This window comes from Vigna umbellata, chromosome 4 (assembly GCF_029865625.1).
Source record: "Vigna umbellata cultivar VRB3 chromosome 4, Vumbellata_1.0, whole genome shotgun sequence".
Lineage (NCBI taxonomy): Eukaryota > Viridiplantae > Streptophyta > Magnoliopsida > Fabales > Fabaceae > Vigna > Vigna umbellata.
In genome coordinates this window covers 45423966-45439326 of record NC_142168.1, presented here as the reverse complement: position 1 = coordinate 45439326, position 15361 = coordinate 45423966, and positions in this window count along the sequence as shown.

Sequence of the window (15361 nt, the reverse complement as noted above, 5' to 3'; positions counted from 1 at the left end):
TTTCAGAAGAAAGTAGTGCATCAAAGATACTTATAAAGATGGTTCAAAATAACATTCACCATTTTATATAAATCTTTTATTGTATTTTTCTCTCTTAACGTGATTTTTCTCTCTCATTTCTATTTCTCCGAAGGATTGTGTCTCTTATTTTTCTTTCTTAAGGTGAGATATGCATCTCTCTCCCTCTCTCTCTCTCGACTTAACTCTCTTTGTCACTTTCTTCATTAACACTTTGTCCATTTATCATCAACCATTTTTTAGTTACTTAATCACAATCAAAATTTTCTAGAAAATGTAAGATTTCGAGTACAATTAAGTTCATAATTCAAGAACTAAGCCAAACAAATAATATTCTTTAACATGTCTTAATGAGACTAAAATGGATCCATTTTTATAAGAGGTTAGGCATTGTAGAAAACTTATAAAGGTGGTCATCAAATAACATTCATTATATCCCTTCTTGTATATTTCTCTCTCAAAGTTCTTCATCTCTTCTTCATATTTCTCCCTCTTAACCTAAAACTCTTTCCTTTTGTTTCTAACTCATTTCTCTCTTTGTTGTGTTTGTGCTTCTTGTTTGTTTTTTTAAAGGTGAGAAATTTATGTCTTGTTTTCCTTTTCTATCCCTACTAGTTTTTTTCTCGTAATTTTTTTTCCTCGATTAACATTTTGCCCTATGCCATTTCGTTAGCCACCTTTTAGTTATCTTAATTACGATCAAAATTTCTTGAGAAACTTAGATATATAATCCTAATTTCATCACTCTAAGGATTTCAAGCTTAACTTTTCAAATTCAAAGATTTTTGTTTCATTTGTAATTTAATGTTTGAGCCAAACAAATTGTTTGGGTGTTGAATAAATTTAATACAGTTTGCATAAGATATCATCGCGGGACTCAATTGCATCTACCATTGAAAAAATGTGATTATCATAAACCATTTTTTTCTCTCTCAAAGATGTTTTTTTTTTCATCTTTCTCTCTTACAAGATGAACATTTTTTGTTTGATTTCATATTCTGTGTTTCTTTCTCTTTCAAGGTGAATTCTAATCTTTTAGATATGAGTTTCTTGTTTCTCTCATGATTAAACTTTTCATCATCACTATTCACCACTTTCTAATCATTTTAATTATAATCAAAATTTCCAAGAGATACAGAATATAAAACTAGTTTTCATTTAATTATTGTTAATATTACATAAATTTGTTAATACTGACAAACTTTGGTGTTAATTAAATTTTATTTTGATTTCATTGTGTGTTCAGATTTCTTGTGGGCTGTTGAATTATATTATCATTGATCTTCTATGTCTCCAAAACCGACATGGAAACATAAAGGTTTGTACGAGAAGAGGAAACACCAGAGGAATGATATTCCTACCAGACAACATGGATTTACTAGGTTTCAACAAGCTGGTGGTGGAGGTCAGTTTTCTATGTGTAATATATATATATATATATATATATATATATATATATATATATATATATATATATATATATATATATATATATATATATATATATATATATATATATATATGGTTTTGAAGACATCATACCTATACATTTGCTTTAAATACACAAATTTAAATGGATAAGATATTATTACAAAATCTATAAAATTATAACAAACATTACAAACATTTTTATTTGAAAAATATTAATAATATTGTTATTAAGTTGTGAATAAAATTAAATAATAAACATAGAAACATTTTTTTTTGTTTAAAAAACTATATTCATTAATGTATAATTAATAATTATCCATTGTATTTAATAAACGCATTTAATATAATAACATTACAAAAAAAGTTATATTTATAAAATTACTATATTAATTAGAATTATAAAATGCATTAATCTTTTACTGTTTTTAATTATATTACTATCAAATATTTTATGAAAAATAATAACTAAGCAAATATTTTTTAAATATATTTTATCTTTCCAATAACAAAAAGTAAAAAGTTATGCTAAATTTGATAAAAAAAATAGTTTCATTATTGATTTTAAAGTTATTACAAAATATTTGAACATAACTAAATTTGATAAATATGAGTAGATAAAATATATTTATTCAGTTAAAAATAATTAGATTTATATAAATACTAATTTAAAAATTAAGTATCCATCAACGGATCACATTAGTTTAGTTTCTTACTTAAACATATCGATACACATTAAAATAAATAAAATGTCATCTATCATTTCAAATTTAACTGCATACTTTTAAATCTTTTTTAATTATTAACCTGTGAAACAAAAATACTATTAAATCAGTCTGCATAACGATTAATGAAAAGTTGTGCATTTAATATAATTATATAAATTCCATAAACGCGTTTTAAAAATATTTATTTAAGTATTTATACAATACTATTTAATAGCATTGAGTGTTACATTAATAACATTAAGAATTACATTAATATCTAAGTACTAAATATGTGTGAATTATTAAATTCTCTCTTCTTCATTTGTCTCTTAGTTTTAGATTTTTTTTATCATACAAACTATATTTCATCATAATTTTGGACTTGTAATTTTATCACGAGTTTATTATTGTGAAAAAAAAATTGAATTTTCCAAATTATGAGCCAAATTTAGTTTTTGAATAATTTATAATTTAATTAAATTCCAATATTGTAAATATATAAATTATGTAATAAATATGGACATTTGTTTTTTCAATGTGAACATGGAGACGCTACAGCACAATCTACAACTCATACATCCTCTGTCCAAAGTCAAACTTCTATTTAATGTAAATTATTAAATATATTTTTTAATATTAATATTTTATGGTTTCATTCCTTTTTAATGAAAATACAATTTTTACTTGTTTTTTAAAATTAAAAATATTAATACTTTTTTTATACCATTATTTATATTTTTTATTATAAACTGTTTGGTGAGAACAAGTTAAGTGAATATAATACATAACTTATTTAAAATTGTATTAAAAATAGATAATTAATTTTATTTATTTATTTAAATGATAGAAACTTAAAATAAGATTATTAAATAATATTTATTTCCATCACTTATATATATGTAACATAAGTGAATGCCATCAATTTTTTTTCTTCTATGGGAATGATAGTTTATACTTTGCCCTTATATATATATATATATATATATATATTTCTCTATTTGTCCCAAGGGTGATTAGTTTATTTGTTTTTCCTATATAGGTCGGAAAACATCAGGTGGTGGTGTTGGTGCTAGGAACCAATTTGTGGAGGATCCTAACCATGGCTCTGGATCTAACTCCTATGTCAGAAACACTAAACCCTCTAGAGATAGCAGATCCCTGTACTTGGAAAATGTTACGGAAAAACATTCTATGAATACTCAACAAAGGCTTCACCATATAGAACAAAACCACTATGTTTATAATGATCATAACATGAAGCATGAGAGGGAATGTTCTATGGAGTTGAAGCCATTTAATAAATGGAATCGTTTAGACAGAATCACTGAAGAAACAAGGAAGAGGCCCAGGTTGGGTTGGAGTGATGGAATTGCTAAGCTTCAGGAAAAGAAAATTCAAAGTGCAACTTCTACTGCTACTCCAACTTCTGTTGACTACGGTTCCTTATCAGGTACATCCATGGATTCTCTTTAGAACTGTTTGTATCAATTTTTTTCTCAGAAATGATAAAATCTGAGTCAAAATCTACATTAGATATAAAGAAATAACAGAGTTAAATACATTATAAGAAAAAAAAATCCATAAATTTATTATTTTAAAGTTTTAAATTAAAAGTGGTGTTAATATTTTAGATGAATTGAGCTGAATACCATATATTGTACTATTTCCTTAACGACACAGATTAAAAAAAACCCATTAGGTTTTGTATACATTTATCAATAGACACTTACAATATTCTTTTCTTTTTTATTTATTTATTTATTTACCATTGAGCAGCATTTTTTTTTCTGCATAGGTCTGAGAACACTGAAAGGTGGTGATGGTTGTGGGTCTGAGTCCAATGGCAGAAACACTAGAGCCCCTAGGGATCCTAGACCCCAGTTCTTGGAAAATGTGAGAAAGAAAGACAGAGATAATGTGGTGATACCTTCCTCAAATATATATTCTATGAAGAGCTGGGGAAAGTTTGAGCAACATTACGATAAAGATGAGAATAAGAAGAATGAGGGAGAGAGTTGTGCGCAGTTGAATCCGATCAAGAGATGGAGTCGTTATGAAAGATTCTATCATGGAGAAACGGGAAAGGAAAAGGACAAGAACACGGATGTGTTAGAGAAAAGTAGTAATGAGATTGAAGAGAGTAGGAAGAGGCGTAGGTTGAATTGGGGTGAAGGACTCTCTAAGTATGAGAAAAAGAAAAGAGAGGTTGAAGGTTTGAGTGTTTCTTCTGCTGCTGTTGCTGCTATTCCAACTTCATCTTCGGTTGCATGCAGTTTCTTATCAGGTATGTTGCTGGATTCTCTTTGCTGCTTCTTCTATAGTAAACCTTACAAAACTTTTTTAATAGATGTTAATTAAGAAAAAAAATCAATTAGGTCTTTTTAAACACACATCCTTGTATATTGTCGAGATAAATTTCTCCCTAAAAATAATAATAAGAAAAAGAGAAAGGAAATTACTAGAAGAATTATTTTAAAATTAGGAGGTATATATTATCCATAGACATAGATATAGATATAGATAGAAAGAGATATAGAAAGAAAATATAAGTGTTTGAAAGAAAGTTGTATATATATAAAAAGAAAACTTAACATGTAGAAGTATGCAATTATGATATATAAGGTGAGCCAGATTTATTCAAGATTATTTAAATTGTGACCTAGGTTTTGCTTTGCAGCAGGTGAGGGTGATATTTTACATGTAAAAACTACAACGGGGGACACAGATAGTGTTGATATTTTATCTACTTCTGTTGATAAGTTGTTAGAGTCTGCTGATTTGAGCTCTAGTTTAGGAAGATCCAATGCAATGACAAAGGTGCTGATATGGAAAACCATGATTTCTAAAGTATTGGAGGAGACTCAGACAAATATTAGTTCACTAGAAAATGAACTTATGACAATAGAATCCGAATCGCAATCTGGTCGCAGTCCAGAAGCATTGCCAATTGCACCCTCTGATGATGGAAATATAGAGAAAATGCCTCCTAACTTGCATAGAGAAGATACTTTGTGTGAGTGTGAGACAATTATTTCTTGCAACAGAGAAATAGCAAAAGGATCAAACGCAGTATTTGACAGATTTTATCCAAAAGAATGTCACAAGGTCATGTGCAGTGGCTCAGTTTCCAATGAAAATGCAGCCATAAAGGAAAAGTTGGCAGAGAAAGAGTGGTTTGGTAGATTTAAGGAAAAAGTTTTAATAACTAAATATAAAGCCTTGGATCATCTTTGGAAAAAGGATATGCTCTTACGATCTCTCAGAAATAACTCGCCAACATCTCATAGCAGTAATGATTGTCTCAACAATCGCTCGTTCTCTCGTCATCGTTTTCCTTTCCCTGGTATGAACATTCTTTGCAATTGACTTTCTGCTAAAAGTATATGCCATTAATTTTGCTTTTTGCTATTTGCTTCCTTACATATATTAGTTAGTGTTATTTGCTATTTATTGATTTCTTTGCATAATTACATATGGCCACAGAATGCTTTGCATTTGAAGATTATAGATATCAGATAAATAATTTGATTGACATTATACAGAAATTCCTTACATATGGTCACACACTGTTATTTATACTGTCATGTCGTTATTTAATAAATGATATCAACTCTATTTTCATAAAAATGATCATATAGACAATTATCACATGCATGAATGAGAGGCGTAGATGATATCTATATATGGAATTAAAAGTTGCTAAAATATTATAAAAGAAATGGACTAGTTGTTGGTGAGTGAAAGGTGGATTTTTTATTTGAAAACAATAGATCGAAATATATGTTTGAATACAAATCGATTAACATCTTTAGTTCCCAGCTAAGCTTTTTAGGTTTTCAAAAAGTTTTTATTTAATTATTATTTTTAAAGTTAAAAATATTAATTATTCTTATTGTTCCATTAGTAAAAGTTTAAATAATATATAAAATAAAAAATAAATAGGATAATATTTAATTGTTTACAATTTTTTAGTGTTTCTAAAATAATAGTTACATTTCTTAACTTTTAAGGTAGAATACTTCGCCATAGATTGTCATCTGTCATGCCATTATCATGCACATGCTATAGATTACTTTTTTTAATTATGCATCCGTGACATTTATATTTGATAGTTGTTTTACTCTAATTTAGGTTGTAATAATAATAATTGTACTTCCTTTTTTTTTTCTTGATTTCAATCTGTTTTTATAGCAGGAAAAAAGCTAAGCTTGGTTCCGACATCTGAAATGATAAATTTTACAAGCCAGCTTTGGGAATCCCAAAATGAAGTTAAGAAAAGAATCTTGAAGATGCCATCATTGATTTTGGATGAAAAGGATAAAATGATTTCAATGTTTAAATCTAGGAATGGAGTGGTTGAAGATCCAGTGGCCGTTGAGAAGGAAAGGGTTAGGATCAACCCTTGGACATCTGATGAGAGAAAGATTTACGTGGAGAAATTTAGAGTTTTTGGAAAAGATTTTAGAAAAATTGCTTCTTTCCTTGACCACAAGACGATTGCTGATTGTGTTGAATTCTACTACAAAAGTCACAAGCTTGATTGCTTTGAGCAAGATAAGAAACGAAAGAGTAGAGGGAATGAGAAGTTGAGTGCAACAAAAATTGGCCTGAGGAGATCAGGTAGAAAAAGAAATGTAAAAGTGAATGTTGTTTCACAAAAGAAGTTGAGTGAAACTCCATTGAAGAAACGTGTCATTCCATGCACTCGAAGAACACCTTCAGGAAGACTTTTCCTTTGGAGAAGAGATGATGTTTTAAAAGCATCGATGAGTGATGATATCAACACATGTATATCAAACTCTAACAGTCTTGCCATTGTTGTAGATCAAAGAGAGAGGGTTTCAACTGATGTGTTGGTTGGCTTGTGTGATTCTCTTCCAAAGTCAGACACCAATAATAAAAATGGTGATTGGAGGAATCTGAACCATGATGATGAGTCCCAACATGAGGAAGACAGGGATAAAGTTGTAAGCATTGTTTCTAATGAAAGTATAATTGTGCAGGATATCATGCAAGAGGGGGATGAGACCATGAAGTTTGTGCCTACTTCTAAGGTATTAGAATCTCTTGTGAATGAGGTAAATGTTGTGGAGACAAAGTTAGACACCAATAAAAATGATGATCAAAGGAACCTGAACCATGATGAATCGCAACCTGAGGAAGATGGGAATGTGTCAAAATCAATGGAAATAAGGAATAGTGTTTCTAATGAATGTGTAACTAGGCATGAAATAATGGAACTAGGAGATGAAGTAAGAGAATGTGTGTCTACTTATGAAAGAGCAGAATCTCCAATGATAGAGGTAAATGGACCCCAGGATGAGGTAAACACCTGCAAAAATGAGGATCAACGGAATCTGAACCATGACGAATTTCACCTCGTGGAAGATAGGAATGCATCAGAATCAACAGAAGTAATAAGCATGATTTCTAATGAATGTATAGTTATACAAGATATCTTGGAAGACGGAGACGAGGATACAAAGTTTGTGCCAACTTCTGAGGTAGTAGAGTCTCTAGTGAATGAGGCAAGCGTAGTGGAGCCAGAATCAAACACCAATGAAATTGAGGATGAAAGGAATCTTAACCATGATGAATCTCCACTGGTGGAAGATGGAATTGTGTCAGAATCAAAGGAAAGAACAGTTTCTAGTGATTGTATTATGGAAGATATCGTGGAAGTAGGAGAATCATCAGTGCATGAGGTAAACGGTTCCAGGGATGTTGTAAATATTGTGGAGGAAAAGTTAGATAACGAAACAAGAATGGATAAAACGAATTTGAACCTCGATGAATCCGAGCTTAAGGAAGAAGGGGATGTTTCAGAAGCTACGCAAATTGTGAGTGTGGTTTATGATAAATGTGTACTTATGCAGGATACCATGGACGAGGGGGATGAGGCCACAAAGTTTGTGCCTACTTCTGTGATAGTAGAATCTCCAGTGAATGAGGTAAATGATGCTAGGGATGAGGTGAAAATTGTGGAGGCAGAATCAGACACCAATAAAAAGGACAATGAAAGGAATCTGAACCATGATGGATTCCAAACTAAGGAAGATGGAAATGTGTCAGAATCAACGGAAATAATAAACACTGTTTCCGGTGATTGTACAATTTTGCAGGATGTCATGGAAGAGAGAGATAAGGTCACTGAGTTTGTGCCTACTTCTGTGATAGTAGAGTCTCCATTGAATGAGGTAAATGATCCAAAGGATGAGGTAAATGTTGTGGAGGTAAACCCAGAGACCAATAATATGGAGGATCAAAGGAATCTGAACCATGATGGCTTTCAACCCGTTGAAGGTAAGAATGAATCAGAATCAACAGAAGTAATAAGCACTGTTTCTAGTGATCATGTAGTTATGCAAAACATCGTGGAAGAGGGAGAAAAAGTCTGTGAGTTTGTGCCTGCTTCTGAGATAGTAGAATTTCCAATGAATGAGGTAAATGTTGATAGGGATGAGGTTGATGAAGATCAAAGTAATTTGAAACACGAGGAATCTCAAGCAATGGAAGGCTGCAATGTCTCAGAAACTACAGAATTGGAAGATGAGGTCACAAAGTTGGTGTTTACTTCTGAAACAGTAGAACCTTGCCAGACTCATTCTGCTGCTGAGATTTTGGTTTCTGAAAATACCACTGATACTTCAGTTCTGCAAGAGATAACAACTCTCCAACATGAAGATGACAGTGATAAACTTAATTCCATGAGCATTGGTGGCGATGATGAACTTCATAAACCTGGGATTTCATTGAAGGAACAGGTTGATAGAGAAGTGAAAACGGATATTTGCTGTAGCAGCAGTTCAACAGCAACTGATGTGCCTCAAAACATTGAACAAACTGATGAGCATGACAAAGCAGATGGGCCTGGTTCGTCAGATTCAGAAATAGCACCCACAGATCCTGTTGTTTTGAAGCTGTTTGGGAAGGTAATGATGGTTCCTTCATCAGCAGAGAAGCATGATTTAACTGTCATGGAAAATGGAGAAACTGGTGAAATTGAAGATTTGGCTGATGAGCAAGTTGAACGTAGTGAAAGGCCCAAGAGAAGGGTTTCAGAACCCAAGTATCTAAAAGATTACTTTCGATTCAAATAAAATATTATGTTGTAATATCACAGAATAAATATTATAGGGGTTTTATTTTTGTTTAGTACCCAGACAAAGGTTTCCAAAAATAGATGACTCTTAATGTTTATATTGTTTTCTTTGAGAGGGTTCAAGCATTAATTGGTATAACTAAGAACTTATTTTGAGTGTTGGTTATATTATTGAAGGAAAAGTTGAGAGAGTGGAACAGAGAAAACTGAGAGAATGGAACAGAGGAATATAAAACTGCTTAATATATTATTTTTGGAGTGCAATTGCTTTTATAAAGCAAATAAGTGAACGTAAATGTACGAAAATGTTGGCCTCTATAACCACTAGCAAACTAGTGCTCTTAGTGCCTAGAAAATAGCAAATAAATTCTACTAGTCAACATGACTTTTATTTTCCTAAAAAATAACATAACATATAATTTTAATTTTTTAATTTCCAATAGTCATTAATCAACACTCCTCCTTGACTTTGGAACTGCAAACTCCAAGCTTTTGTCTCAATAACTCAAATCTAGATTTTGGAAGTGCCTTGGTTAGGATATCAGCCACTTGATCTTCTGATTTGCAGTAGACTAGTTTCACTTGTCCTTCTCTTTGAACTTCTCTTAAAAGGAAAAGTTTTATCTTAAAAGGAAAAGTTTTATCTTAAAATGCTTTGTTTTGCCATGAAAAACTGGATTATTGGCAATTGAAATTGCAGCTTGATTATCCACAAAAATCTTTGTGCTGTCTTCTTGTTCTATGTGTAAATCAGCCATGATCTTCCTTATCCAGACAGTTTGATTTACAACAGCTGCAGCAGCAACATACTCTGCTTCTGCTGTTGATTGGGCTATAATTTCTTGTTTTTTGGAACACCATGAAAAAACTCCAGAACCAAGTGAGAAACAATAACCAGAAGTGCTTCTCATATCATCAACACATCCTGCCCAATCACTATCTGAATGACCATGAAAACTTAAGCTTTCAACTTTCTTGAACCATATACCATAATCAATTGTGCCTTTAACATATCTAAGAATTCTTTTTGCTGCTTGAAAATGAATTTCACTATCACAATGCATGTACCTTGATAACAAACTCACTGAATGCATGATGTCTGGTCTGGTGGCAGTTAAATACATTAAGCATCCAATTAAGGATCTAAACAACTTTTCATCAACCTTTTCAGCACCATCTTCTCTGCAAAACTTTTCTTTTTGGTTCATTGGAGTTGCAGCTGACTTACACTCTCCCATGTTGAACTTCATAAGCACTTCCTTTGCATACTTTTCTTGGCACACAAATATTTCATTCTTCTTTTGTTGCACTTGCATACCAAGAAAAAATGTCATCTTTCCAAGGTTTGTCATTTCAAAGACATTTTCCATTTCTTCTTTAAACTTGTCAATCATCTCCTTACAATTTCCTGTAACAAATAAGTCATCAACATACAGAGATATCATAAGTATATCTTCATTCACCTTTTTAATATATAAGGTGTACTCACTCAGACTTTTCACAAAGCCTAAGCTCATTAAATGTGCATCAATTTTGCTATACCAAGACCTTGGTGCTTGTTTCAAACCATATAATGCCTTTTTCAGTAGATAAATCTTGTCTTCTTGTCCTTGAAGAGCAAAACCTTCTGGCTGTTCCACAAAAATTTCTTCCTCCAAATATCCATTCAAAAATGTTGATTTTACATCCAATTGATGTATAAGCCAGCCCTTTTGTGCAACTAGTGCTAGCAGCAATCTTATTGTGTCTAGCCTGGCAACTGGGGCAAATGTTTCAGAGAAATCCACCCCAAACATCTGAGCATATCCCTTGACAACAAGTCTTGCCTTGTACTTGTTCACAAAACCATCGGTATTGAACTTGGTTCTATAAACCCACTTTACTCCAATGGCCTTCTTATGACTAGGTCTATCCACCAACTCCCACGTCTGATTTTTTTCAATCATTTTGAGCTCCTCTTCCATAGCATTTATCCATTTTTTGTCAGTTGCAGCCTCTTCATATCCACCAGGTTCCATGACAGCAACATTACACCTTTGATAGATGTTAGAAAGCAATCTTGTTCCTTTGACAGGTTCATCATCCACATCTTCATTCTCCTCCTGCAATCCAAGCTCATTGTTGCCTTTCCAATTCAAACAATCAAATTGTTCAAGGAATTTGTTGTCTTTCCAGCTCCAACAGTCAAACTCCAAGAATTTCACATCCTTGCTAACAATGACTTTGTTTTTGTGTGGAAGATAGATCCTGTAGGCCTTTGAAATCAAGCTATAGCCTACAAAAATTCCAGGTTCTGCTTTCTTGTCCAATTTGTCTCTCTTAATATGAGGAATATAAGAGAAACACAAGCAACCAAATATCTTTAAATTAAACAGCTTAGGTTTGTAACCGTACCATGCTTCAAAAGGCGTTCTCTGTTGTAAAGCTTTTGTTGGCAGTCTATTGAGTAAAAACACTGCAGTATTTACAGCCTCTGCCTAGAATTTTTTAGACAAATCTTTGTCATGAAGTAAGCACCTAGCCATCTCCATAATCGTCCGATTTTTCCTTTCTGCGGTACCATTTTGCTGAGGTGAATAAGGGGCTGTAAGCTGGTGTTCTACACCTGTATCTTCACAAAACTTGTTAAATTTTTTTGAAGTATATTCAGTTCCATTGTCGGATCTGATCATCTGCATTTTGCACTTGCTTTGATTTTCCACCAAAGTTTTAAACTTCCAAAAAATGTCAGCAACTTCATATTTAAACTTCATAAAATATATCCAACACATTCTTGTCATGTCATCAATGAAAATAATATAATACCTACTGCCATTCAATGATGGTGTGCTCATAGGTCCTCCAACATCTGTATGTATCAATTGTAGATTTTGTATAGCCCTCCAAGTCTTGTTTTGTGGAAATGAGAGTCTTGTTTGCTTTCCATACTGACAAGCAATGCATGTAGGAGATTCTTCTTCTATATCAGGTAAGCCTCTGACCATGTTATTCTTCTTCAAGAATATTAGAGCACTGTGGTGAAAATGGCCCAATCTTTTATGCCAAAGTATTGTATTGCTGACCTCTTTGTGCACTGCAACATGTTCTTCACTCATGAAGTCCAAAGCAAAGCTTTTTCTTTTCATTCTAACTTTAAATACTTCCTTGCCTGCTGAATCTTTGATTATGCATTTTTTATCTTCAAACAACACCTTATAACCTTTTTCAAGCAATTGAGGAACACTCAACAGGTTTTGGTTAATTTCTGGAACATATAAAACATCTGAAATTAGTTTCAAACCTGTTTGACCTTCAATTGCCACTCTTCCTTTGCCTTTTACTGCAATATATGCTCCATTACCTACTCTGACTTTAGAAAATGCAGTTTTGTCAAGTTCTTTAAAGAGCTCTCGATCATAACTCATATGATTTATGCAACCATTGTCTATGAGCCAACTTTCTGTGGAGCTATTGGCAGCAAAGCATGTAACAACAAACAATTGTTCCTCTTGTGGTTGATCCTCAACAACCTTAACTTCTCCTTGTTGTTGATGAGATTTGCAAATCTTTTCCATGTGCCCTAGCTGCCCACACTTATGACACTTTACATCAGGTCTCCACCAGCACCTTTTTTGTGGATGATTAGTTTTTTTACAATGAGGACAAGGTGGAAAAACCTGATTATCATTACTCTTGTTGATCTTGTTTAATCTTCCAGGTTTGGTGTCATTGTTCTACTTCTTTTTCTGTTTGTTGTCATTGCTCTGGAATTGGACTTGAAAAGCACCCTCCACAGATCCTTCTTGCCTCATAAGTCTTCTTTGTTCTTGGGCCTGTAAGGCATGCATCACCTCTGCCAAAGTGATTTTAGATAGATCCTTTGTGTTCTCCAAGGTAGCTATAGAAGCTTCATATCTCTCTGGTATTGATACAAGAATTTTTTCAACAATTCTTGAATCAGAAAAAGCGGTGCCCAGCAATCGTACTTTGTTGGCAATGCCAAGCAACGTATTTGAGTACTCTTTTATGGTGTCTGATTCTTTCATTCGCTGCAGCTCAAATTCTCTCATTAAATTCAATACTTGCATGCTTCTAATCCTCTCATCTCCTGCATATTCTTCCTTCAAGTAATCCCAAATTGCTTTTGTTGTGTTGTGAGACATGATCCTGGTGAAAATTATTTTTGAAACACCAGAAAATAAACATGCCTTTTCCTTTGCTTTTCTGGTTTTTTTCTCCTTGTAGGTTTTCATCTGGGCTATAGTGGGGTTGTCGGGCAATGGAGCAATTTCGTAATCCTCCTCCACTGCTTCCCAAAGATCCAAAGCCTCTAGGAAGTTCTGCATTTTTATGGCCCAGAGATCATAGTTATCTCCATCAAAGATAGGAGGAGCAACTTGAGAGAAACTTGTTTCAGCATCCATAGGTCCCGTAAGACGTAGCTCTGATACCAATTTGTTGGTTATATTATTGAAGGAAAGGTTGAGAGAGTGGAACAGAGAAAACTGAGAGAATGGAACAGAGGAATATAAAACTGCTTAATATATTATTTTTGGAGTGCAATTGCTTTTATAAAGCAAATAAGTGAACGTAAATGTACGAAAATGTTGGCCTCTATAACCACTAACAAACTAGTGCTCTTAGTGCCTAGAAAATAGCAAATAAATTCTACTAGTCAACATGACTTTTATTTTCCTAAAAAATAGCATAACATATAATATATTTTCTCTATTCTTTTTCTTTTTAGGATTGTTTTAGAACATTTATTTAGAGCTTAATACTCTTTTTTGTCCCTAGTTTTGTTAGATAATGTTAATTCAATCCTTCTTTTTAGAAGTGTTTGAAATGAGTCCTCACATTTAAATTTTTGAGTCAAATTAGTCCATTCCGTTAAATATAATCAAACGAAGTTAATGGGGTGATGATTTGACAGCAATTAATGGTTACGCGTCATAATTTACTTGTGTGTGTGCTGACATGTTTAATCAACTTTGACTCAGATAAACGTGGCCAATGAGACCTTGTCAAGTGTCTGAACCTTTCCCACTAAAATTAAAGTTTCAGATTGGGAAAAATGAAGCTCTTGTGCCGTTATTACTCCATGCGCCGTGACGAAGAAAGATGGTTGTTGGTTGTGTGTGGAGGAAAACTCGCGATTTATCCATGGAGGTTTCAAATAGCTTCACGCGATTAGGGTTCATCGCGACTTTGGGGTTGATTTCTGAATATGATTTTCTACAGGTTGAAGAAGAAACTCGCGCGAGGAGATTGCGAGTTCGCGAGCTCTCTGTTGATGATAGTGGAGGATTCTTGAGGTCATGGTCATGGAAGTGCGGCATGGATGAGAAGACGCTCGCGCAGCGGAGGCTCGCAGTTGCTTAAGGGTTTTTGCGTTCTCTGAATTTCCAGATTCGTGATGAAGAAGATGAATGCTGAGCGAATCTTGCAGAGTTGCTATCCATGCCCTTTCATGATTAATCCGTTCGGCTCTTTCACCCTCCATTCCCTTAGCCAAACGGTCCTTCATCTCCATTCCCCGACCGTTTGGCTCCTTCACTCCTATTCCCCTACCGTTCGGCTCTTTCACCCTCGTTTCCCTTAGTCGAACGGTCCTTCATCTCCATTCCCCGAACGTGCGGACCCCCATTCCCTTACCGTTCGGTACTTCTGGGATTTTTTTTCTGTTTTTAGGTATCAGGATTGGTTAGCAAGAAGGTGGAGACTCGCGGCTTTGATGGTGATTGTGGAGCATTGCGATTTGGGGTTGAAGATGAAGGCTGGTGTTGTTTCGTGGTTTAGTATTGCAGGGTTAGGTTGCTGCAAAGGGAGGCGTTGTTGGGTCGCGTTTGGGGTTTCCATGAAGGTTTCTGGTGTGGTGGAAGGTTGCGCAAGAAGATGAACTTGTGGTGGCGGCTAGGGTGAAGACGAACAGGGTTGGTGATGGCGTTGATGGTGTCCTCACGGGGGCTTCATGATTGCGACGCGGAGGCAAGGTTGGTTGGGCAGTGGCGGCGGCTAGGGTTCACGTGGCATCACAAGGGTTTCTGTCTAGGGGGAAATTAGCATTTATGTGGAGAAGGCAAAGTTGACGTGGCAGGAGGGATTAAATACATATCAGCACACACAC